General features: G+C 39.4%; 1 long non-coding RNA gene across 1 annotated transcript; it reads left to right on the top strand.

Annotated features, from left to right (window-relative positions):
- The first annotated feature begins 1,833 nt into the window (after positions 1 to 1,833).
- LOC117245008 lies at positions 1,834 to 9,081 on the top strand. Its single transcript, XR_004499113.1, has 3 exons — positions 1,834 to 1,894; positions 1,974 to 2,120; positions 3,506 to 9,081. It is a non-coding gene; the product is annotated as an uncharacterized LOC117245008 (long non-coding RNA).
- The last annotated feature ends 1,323 nt before the right edge of the window (positions 9,082 to 10,404 follow it).

The following is a 10,404-nucleotide window of genomic DNA, read 5'->3' as shown; positions in this document are numbered from 1 at the left end:
GGTTTCTTTTTTCCTAGACAATAGCAGTCTCAGAAAATATGGAAAGAGTAAAAAAAAAAATATCTTTCAAAAGAAATGTGCTTTGTTCATTGACAGAGGGGAAGATTTTGAGGGGAAAAAAAATATCCTGTGAAAAAGGTTGGTATTTTTTAAAACAAAAAACAACAAAAACAGACACCAAAGAACTTCCAAACCAATATTTTCTGGGGGGGATTTTTTCCTGATATTTGAACTAGGCCTGTCTGATCCCTGCTGTAACAGGTCTAGAGAATGATTCCTCTGCCTTGCTTACAAAACCTTGTCAAATACCACAACACTGATTCAGGGTTTAGTTGTGTTACTGACATTTGCTGCTAAGGCTTCATTTTACTTTGCTCAGGTCTAGTTTTACCTCATCAGAGCTCCATTCCTTTAATGTCTGGCATCAAGTATAACATGTATTAATGAAAACAACCCAATCTCCACAGAGAGAAGTGTTCTGATAACCTCTGGAAGGTTTATTCACCCACAATAGGTGCAAGCACTCTGTAACAGTAGAGGATGATACCACAAATGTCTTTAAAGATCCATTAGAATGGAGTCAGTAGAGGAAAACTTATGAAGGTTGCATGATCTGAAGGTGATAATGCATATGCTAAAGCAGCCAGAAGGTTCTGGTGCTTCATTGCAGCCAAAAATACCATGTTCATGCTTGGCACATAATGAAGTTTGAACTGTGGAGAGAAAATGGTTTTATTCAGCATGAAAGTTAAAGATAAAACCCTTCAGAACTGAACCTAATTGTCCTTTGAGGTATTTCTTAAGGTCAAAGCTGAACTTGATGGTAATTATAATTCCCTTCTCATGAAATCTTTGCAATTGTACTAAAAGCAATACCAAAACCTCCTGAGCTTTTACTGGCTTTGCTGCAGAGAGAAATAATGTTTCCTCTTTCTTTTCAGTAAATAATGCTAATTTAAAAGGTCATTGTGTTTTAGTTTTCCTGTGGTGGTTATAACTACAATTAAACCAATATCGGTCAAAATAAATTATTCACTAAAGTCTAAAAGGAAATAGTGAGAAGTAGTACAGAAAACAAATGGCCATTTTGATCAGGAGACCTACCTCCTTATAATCTCAGTTAAGAAATGAGCCACCCCTTTTTTTTACAACAGGCAAACATCCTTTTATGACATTCACCTCCCTTATAAGGTATTTCCTTCACTCCTGAGCAGTGAGAAAAAGTTCCACATACCTTTGTGTGCTCCTGCAAAAACTGCAAATTTTCTGTAGTGCAGGATCTGCTTGAGCAAGGGCCCTTTTGAAAACTAAAATAAATGCAATGCCATAAAGCAGTCCTCACTCTCCAGCCTCCCCAGTGCTCAGTGTCTAGAGATCAAGCAAGAACAGGAAAAGCAGCCAAACCCCAGATGTCCCATTCTGTGTTTCTCCTGGTGACTATTCAGGCCTGGCAGGCTGGGGCTTCCAGGCTCTGACAAGTTATCTCCCTTTGTTTAAAGACCTCAGCTCTGCTGCTTTGCTTCCAGCCTAAAGTTTGCCTAAATTCACACTCTGTGTGTGCTCCCCTGCCAGCCTGCTTCTCCTGGCTGTTCCAAGGTGTTGTGGCTGTGCAGCTCCTGCTGATGGGAGTGATGCCCAGTTGCTGTCAGACTCGGCAGCCTGGGCTGGAGATCCCTCCTGCCTTTCCCCCTTCCATCCCTCAGCTTCCTGGCACCTTACCATGGTCCCCCAGGTTTCCTCAGCATCACTGCTTCTCCTTTCAGGTCCGTGTCCTTCTAATCATCCCATGGAAGCTCAAAGGGGTTCCTGTTCCAGCTGCTTTTGGGAGGAGGATGCTTTGGACTGAGCACATTTCTTTATACACCCCTGGACATTGTTAAAGGAAGGAATGTGGGTAAGGTTCATCAATAACTAAGTTTTAACTCATCTCACCCCTTTGGCCTTATTTGACATAATGTTTTCTCTTATTTTAGGTTGTATTTGTATTTGTAATCTGAGAAATCACGGTGTTCTCATTGGCCTCTCTGGGAATTGTTCACCAATGCTTTCTTTTCTCTGCCAAACTTAAACATTTCTCCTGAGGAAACGTTCAGTTTCTAGATCTGCATAATCCTGCCTTGGTAAGTTCATAAAAAACTCTGGTTTAGCCTCACTTCTTTCAATGGCTGGGATTTTTTTGAGGAAAGTCAAGTCCTATAAGAATAAGAGAAATTTTTAGTGGTGGGAAACAAAAAAAGTGTTATTGAAGTGCACAGAAGCACTGTAATTTAAATGTTCATTCTCTGTTCATGACAACAGACTGCATGCTATATCTTTATTGCCATTTACATGCCCTAAATGCAGTCTCTCATTTGTTCACAATAATGAACGTTTATGCTCAGACAATAGCTTGTTTAGGCCAAATATAGGTCATTACACTTATTTGAAGTACTCTTGCTTTCTGGCAATATAGGCTGATCTTTTCTTTCTCAGATTAAATAATTTCATACTAACTTATGTAAATTTTCCCTCCTTTTTTTAAAATTCCTTCGGTCAATGGATGGACATTAAATTAAGGGTTGTAGACAGACTGGTGTGCATTAATTCCAATGGTGAAGTGATTAGCTCTTCAAGGTGGCATAAAATATGCTAAACCAAGTATACTTTTTTGTAATTGAATTTCAGAAAATATCATAGTCTTATTTAGCCACAGTTCAACAGCAAAATACACAGTACAAAGGTGATTTTCCCTCTAAAGTGGATACTTTTTCTATACTGGCATTCAATTTGATTAATGTTTACATTAACAGCAATTTATTGGTCACTTGCTCAGCACAAGCTTTCCAAAGAGACATTATATATGTTAATGTGGTGCTACTTACATCCTCATAAAACATACACAGATTACAAATTGTAAAATATAGGACCAATTAACCCTGATCAGCAGATGTGTATACTGATGTGGTATATTGAGAAGATCTGATTTTCAGCTCCATTTAGTCAGAATCAACATCCTGACCATCATTATGAAGAATGCCTGAGTAAACTTTAAAACACATCAGCAGAGGCCTTATTCATATATTCAGCTTTATTTTTTTCTAAATCTAAGATATATGATAATGTGGTTTAAGTTTAAGGTCTATTCTGCACTGGATTTGAAAATTAAATAACAATCCAAGAATGGTTTGGGCTGGAAAGGATCATAAAGATCATTTTATTCCACCCCAGCCATGGCAGGGCCAGCTCCCAGTGTCCCAGGAGCTCCCAGCCCCAATGTCCAAGCTGGCCTTGGGCACTGCCAGGGATCCAGGGGCAGCCCCAGCTGCTCTGGGCACCCTGTGCCAGGGCCTGCCCACCCTGCCAGCGAGCAATCCCTGCCCAAGATCTGACCTATATCAATTAGATACTGTGTGAGTAAAGATACAGCGATAAAACAATCCAAGTATGATATTCACACAGCCCCAAAAAATACATTTCTGTATAGATGAAAACTTAAATCACCCCCTTTTTTATGCTTTGTTTTTAGATATTTTTATTGTGATGAGGAGATATGATAAGAAAGAAATCACAGCAGAGCTAAAATCAAGAAGGAAATTCTTCAAGGCAACAAATGTGTTTAGAGATCATTATCTGTCTAGTACTATACAGCTTCCACTTCTGCTGAAGGAAATGCATCACAAAAACCCCCTCTTTATTCCAGGTTTGCACAGGTTCATTCCCACCCAAGTGCACCATATGCCAGCAGGCAGCCACACTCAGGCTGATGAGAAGTGCTGGGAGACAACAACAGAACTGAGAGATCTTCCTCACAGCCCATCATCAGACAGGAACATGTCACTCCTGTTTACTCCTAGGCAGTGCTGGGAAATGAATAGCATTAAACATTCAGCAACATTATTCCTTTTCTATGTCTGCATAAATTTTTAACTGTCATGCTGTCCAAAATAATTTGTATAAGTTTTAAAGTTGGGGAGTATATTTGATCATATTATGTCTTTGCTAGTCAGGCCAATAAATTTAATTTCAGAGCACTGCTCTTAAAGTCTGAATTGGACTATTTTTGAATCAATTTGAAATTAAATTTTAAATTGGTGCCAGCTTCCTTCACATTGCAAGAGGCAAAGTTTCAGCAAAGAGGTACCCCAGAAATTCATTCCTGTTCTGTAAGAAGCAGCTTTGCCACCATGGAAATGCTCACAGGCAGGGGTGTCTGCTTCTCCTGTCACCACTGGGCATGTGAGATACATCTGTGTAATGCATATATCTTTAATATAAAATATAGATCTCATTTTAAGTTGCTGTCCTGATAAAATGCAATTTCCAGTATGTCTGTACAGTGAGTCCTACTCTCGCTGTTTCTTGGTCTCTTGGACCTACGCTCTGCCCAGCCTTCAATCTCCCTATTTCCACTGGTATTTCCTCTCCTCCAGCCTTGAAAACCTTTCAAACATTTGAGCAATATGTCATTTTTTCTCATCTGCTGTAGACAAGGTTCAGGTCATCCCTGCAGCCTGTTCACCTGCCAAAATTGCTTCATCTGACTTGTGGGGGAGGCTCTGCCAGAGTGTAACAGTAATGAAAGGAGATTCAGGGACTTGAAGAGCTCTTCCCTGCCTAGTCAAATCTCTAAGCAGTTCAAATTTCATTAACCTCTAGCGATGTGATGTAGTATTCCAGGACAATATGGCTGGCAGACAATGAGGGTGGGCCCTCCTAAGAGGTTTTGCTGTTAGAGACTGGGATGAGGTAAGAGAAGAGGGACCTGACTTTCTTCTCTGGTCAGGGGGAAAAACAAGGCAAACTGCTGAGTTCAGTGGGTTTAGCAACTTTGCTACCAAAATCTCCTTCTAAACATTCCTGACTGTAGCACCCTTATTCTGATGAGTGCTTCACTTTCAGAAGAGCTTTGAGCTTCCAATGACATCTTTTCTTGTAAACAGACAAGAAACATACAGAGCATGTGAAAACATGCTTTATTGGACTCAAGATTTTAGAACTAAAATGGTTTTGCTTTTCCTGTTTGTGGTAAGAACTGCACCACTAACTTAGGGTGCAAGTTACTATTTCTGTACAGGATGGGATTTCTCCCAGTCTAATCTTCTTGGGAACGAAATGTCTATAGGTACTTCAGTAATTCAGTTTAAATTCTGGATTTGATCCCCAACATGGGGATTCTATTCTAACCACAGATATGTCTCTGGAAACCAGTTGCAGTGATAGTATCATCTGCTGATTTTTGGCTGCTGAGCTTATCACTTTTCAGGAGTGAAATTGTCATTCAGGAAGAATATGCAGCATGGATGTTAGATTAATCACATATTTGTTGCAAGAAAAAAAAAACGTAAGGGAATTTATGCCCTATATTCCAATGAATTAATTATGAAAATTTCTGCACTTGTTCACAGAAGAGAAAATCTTCCATATTGTGAAATGAAAAATCTTCCATTCAACCATATTGTGGAATTAACACTCTCTTTCCCTTTTTTTGTGCTTGGCTATCAACAAAACCAAAAGTTTTTATATATGTGCAATTTTTCAGCTTAGAGAGTAAAAGGAGGGGCACCTTGTGGGTATTTTTTTCAGGAAGAAGGATATCACCCATTGTCCTGACTGAAAAAATAAATAGTATTCCTATATTATGCAGTGTACTTTTGAGAGGAAAGAGATTGAATTTTCAGTCATGTCAATAATATAGCAGGCTTCCAAATTTATTGTCTTGTTGATTCTCATATGAATATGGAGCATCTACCTGCACCAAACACAGAACAGCTGTCTCAGATCACTGAAAATTTATTGATTTCTTCAGCTGAAGAGTTTAAATGTGTTTTCCTCTAGTTATAACCCAAATGAAAAAGTGTTTTGTGTTATGTCATCATGTAACTGTGTGGGAGTAGAGGCAAATACCAGGTACAAGTTCAAAGAGGTGCCTGTGATAGATAAATGAATACCCTGTGCTGGTGCTAACATTTAAATACAGGAATCTTCAATTGAAGAATATGAAAGCTGGCAATGAACACTGCTTTCTCTCAGTCACATGCACTGCAGTGTTTGGGGCTTTTAAAGTGCCTTTTATTTCAGTTTTCCAAACTGTCATCATTCAAACACTTGTGAATTTCTCTGTCTCCTTTCTGTTTAAAATCACTGGTGATTGAATGTGCAAAAACAGCCAGGCAGCTCTTTACAGTCCCTTTTTTGTGCATCCTGTTGGGGTAGGGCATGGTTTGGAAGATGCAGAAATTGGTGTAGAATTTAAACATTGGCACAAAGTAATGTTTTATGTTTATGTTTGTTTATATGCACATGTACACCTCTAGCTGTGTAAATGTACACCTTTACCTCATGCTCTGGCAGCCCTCTGAGTCCTTTGTCTGTTTTTCTTCTAATACAAGAAACCTGTTTGCACTCCTCATATCTCAGATCAGTTTGGAAGTGGTAGGAAATTAAAAAGGAGCCAGTAAATCTTAGGGAAGGAAGTGAAAAGTTGTATGTTGGAAAGAAAGAGAAAGAACATCAATTGTATGGAGCAGAGACAGTTCCATTTTTCATTCTTCTGTCAGTTTTAAAAAACCGTGTGTTATCTAAGCATTAAAAATAGAAGAATGCTAATATTGTGCAGAAATGCTTGTTCTAGGTCTCAAATTCCAATTATTGCCTATAGTACATTGATAACTTAATTTAGTGCAATTTTTATAAGCCACCTGAGCTGCCTGCTGCACCTTGGATGGCTTCAATACTTGCTCTAATCCATGTGTGAGTTAGCGTTCCGTGAGGAATAGGGAGCCTTCCAATTTATTAACTGAAGTATCTTACATCTTTCTATGCTAGAAAAAATTTTATATTGACATATCCAGAGTTTTTATTGAAGTTATATTAGTGCTATCTATCAGGGATATGCTAGAAAATCTATAACTTCCACCAAAATGTTGCCCATGTGAGCAATTCGGTTTATGAAGTACAATCTTCCCAGGCTGGCTTAGTGCCTCCTGGTTCATTTTTCAAGCTATGTGATGTTTAATGAATTTGTCAAAATAAAAACTAATACACAGTTTCACGTCTATCATCAAATTATGCTTTGCAATATACGGCTAAGGGTATGAAAAAAGACACCTATATGAAGGTCTGCAAATGGAAAACATCTCAGGTCTGTGCTGTTCTATTTCTTGTTTTGACACTTTTTTGCAGGCTCAGAGATGTTTTACTTGGGTTGCAATAGCACTGGGAATTTGTCCAGATGAAGTAACGACATGGCTTCATTATGTGCAGCATGTAGATATTTGTCTGCAGCGCACCATCAAGCCAGTCAATATATTTGCCAAAAAAAAAAAAAGGGGAAAGGTTGAGAGGTCTTTATGACCTTGTTTAAAGCAATCCCAGATCCCATTTTCTAAACTACTACACAGATTTTCAGACTCATTTATTTTCTCTTACATATTAAGTCAGAACTTTGTGGCAACTAAGAGAGTGACATTTTTAAAACAGCTTGACATGATGTCTGACCTGTTTGTACAACTGCATCACTTTCCCAGCACCTCCTGTTTCTTTGAACAAAGCTAAGAACAGTAAACCTTTAGGAATGCTAAAAAGAAAAATGATTTCTCTGTGCCCTGCTCTGCAGGCATGAGTAATACATGTGGTATTGGCTACCAGTTTTCATAATCACTGGCAGTTGTCAATCATCATAAATCAGTCAGCGCTGTGGCCTCTGAGGGATCTCACAGGTCACTGCAGAGAGCTCCACGTGTCTCAGCTTTGATGGAGTGAAGGAATGACAGAGGGGTGAGAGGAGAGGATGACACTTCTGCAATGAGTCCTGCCAGGGGCAGCTGAAGGAGCTGAGGGTGTTTAGCCTGGAGAAAAAGGAGGATCAGGAGGGACCTGTTTGTTCTCTCTGAAAGGATTGTAGAGTCAGGTGGGAGTCAGCCGCTTCTCCCAGGCAACTAGACACAGGAAAAAAGGAAAATGGCCTTAAGCTGTGCCAGGGGAAATTCAGCTTGAATATTAGGAAAATGTCCTTTATTGAAGGAGTGGTTGAGCACTGGAATGGGCTGCCCAGGAAAGTGGTGCAGTCATCATCCCCAGAGGTGTTAAAGAAATGAGTAGACTTGGCACTTTGTGATGTTCTTTAGTGAAAGGTGGGATTTGTTGGCCTTGGAGGTCTTTTCCAACCATAATTTTCCAGTGATTCTGTGCTTCCTGTACCATCAGGTGTTGTGTGTGCACCCCTAAACCTGGGGACCAGGGCTGCAGAGCTGTGCTCTCACTGCAGCTGAGCCTCAGCTGGCACTCTCAGCCTTCCTACACACAAATGTTCAGGCATATTAAGCTAATAAAGCATATTAAAAACTCACTGGTGGGGCAGTGCTGATTACAGAGTAAAGAAGCCAAACCTTACAGCAGAGATCAATTGTGGAGAAAACAGAAGCATGAGAGGACATATTCCTGTATTTCAGCAGGAGGAAACTCCCTCTTAGGTTTATCTTTTTAAACCCTGTACTGCCACAGCTACCAAGGTGAAGTGTTGTGGCCTTGAATTTACTGCAGAGATAATGTTTTATATCCATTGATATAAATTTTGCTATTAATATCAGCATATGAATGGAATACATATGGAATATATTTAAATGCATGTATCATTTAAAAACTTGTGCATGATACCGGGTGTGCAAAAATGCACCAGAGGGTAGGCAGAAGCTTAGGAATGGGTGTGATCATGTTGGATCAGGAATGTGAGGCAGGAGCTGTCTGATAGAGAATATCTCTGTCAGAGACAGAGATTCCATTTGCTATGGAATCCAGCATCCACTGGTCAGGATAGTGCCAGTCCAGGGCTATACCCAGCACAGTCACACCACTCCAGCCCTGTGCAGGCAGAATCCAGCAACTTTCCTGATATTTTAGTGCTTTCCATTTCTTGTTCAGGAGATAATTCCTCTGAACAGTCTGCAAAACCAATGCCACAATCACTGAATCAAGATATTGGATCTTGCAAAGAAGAGCAGAGGGCTTCTGAAATAAAACATGGTGCTAGGGCTTTTCTGTGGGCTGTTGGTTTATTTTGGGTTTTGGTTTTGTTTTTTTTTGGTAAGTTCTGGTGGTTTGTTTCTTTTTTTTCCAGTCAAAGCCGAAGTTCCTGTCAGAAAAAAAATTAAGAAATTTAGAATCTGACAAAGGCAGAGAACTCCAGGTGAAACAATGACCATAGGCAGGTGCAACTCTGGGAATCCACAGGAAAGGTGGTACTGAAAGCCAATTTGTTGAGGCCTGGGACTGTCTCAGAGGGGTTAATTGAGTCTTTCAAAATGTTTCCATTGGCCTCAGACGATACTATCTGAATAATGAATCAAGAATGAGGATTCCTTCAAAGAATGTTCATTAGCATAATTATGCTCATTAACATATATGTTCATCAGTTAGTACAAATCTGATTGGTTTACTTGGAATATAAAGCCTGAAGCTGCAAAACTAAGGACAACCTTTGCTGGGAGCTTGAGGACTTTACTGCTTCAAAGGTTTGGGATTGTAAATCCAGGATCCCATGTTTGCACCAGTACCTCAAATATATTTTTGCTCACTGTTATAGTATCACAATTATTATTCTGAAAAAGCAAAGGCTCTCAGACTTTTTTTTTTCACTGCCAGAACATCTAATATTTGCCAGACAGAGACATTCCTGTGAGACAGAACTGTACATAGAAGCGTATGCTGGAAACAGTTAATATAGAACCTCTGTGTAACTTGAGTTCATTTATTCTTGATAATAATGGAATGCTAGGTTGGCATCCTAATGTCCTATTTTTCTGCTTAGTTGGAACCTGTCATATGCATGTTGACATTAACAGGAAAGCTGAATATGAAACTTGACTTTGCTACCTAGAACATTAAAATTTTAGTAAGTTCAAAAAAGAAAAATGCAAACATTTGAGAGGTCATTCTGCTTGTTCATTTGTTTACAGTAAATTGCATACAGCTCTCATTATATCATTTATCTCTCGTAAAAGCTTAATTTGGACTCCTTCCAAATTAAAATGGAGACAAAGTCATTGTTTTGCTTTTTTCAAAAGAGATGCTGAATTTCCTATGAATAAGGCAATAGAGCAATGTCTTGAATACTAAAAGGAATACACAATTTCAATCTGGTGGCTGTGCTGGCAATTGAGTTAGTGTGTTTCCCTTGCTTGAATGGCTAAAGAAAATAATGGTTTTGTCCCTTCAAATGGCACTGTGGAATCCAAGAGTTGATTCCAGCAACGTGACTCATACATCACACTGTCCTGGTTTACATATGGTCTCCTCTTCCAGAAGGGTTTCTCCATGGCTTCCTTGGTGATAAAACACATCTCTGTACAGCTCATATTGCTTCCCTTGCGCCCTCCCCACTGCAGAGGGAGGACAAGCGGGTATAACCCTGCTAACCTCTGAACATTC

Source organism: Parus major, chromosome 11 (assembly GCF_001522545.3).
Source record: "Parus major isolate Abel chromosome 11, Parus_major1.1, whole genome shotgun sequence".
Classification (NCBI taxonomy): Eukaryota; Metazoa; Chordata; class Aves; order Passeriformes; family Paridae; genus Parus; species Parus major.
The sequence above is the reverse complement of the archived record's forward strand: the minus strand, read 5'-3'. Positions and strand labels throughout refer to the sequence as shown.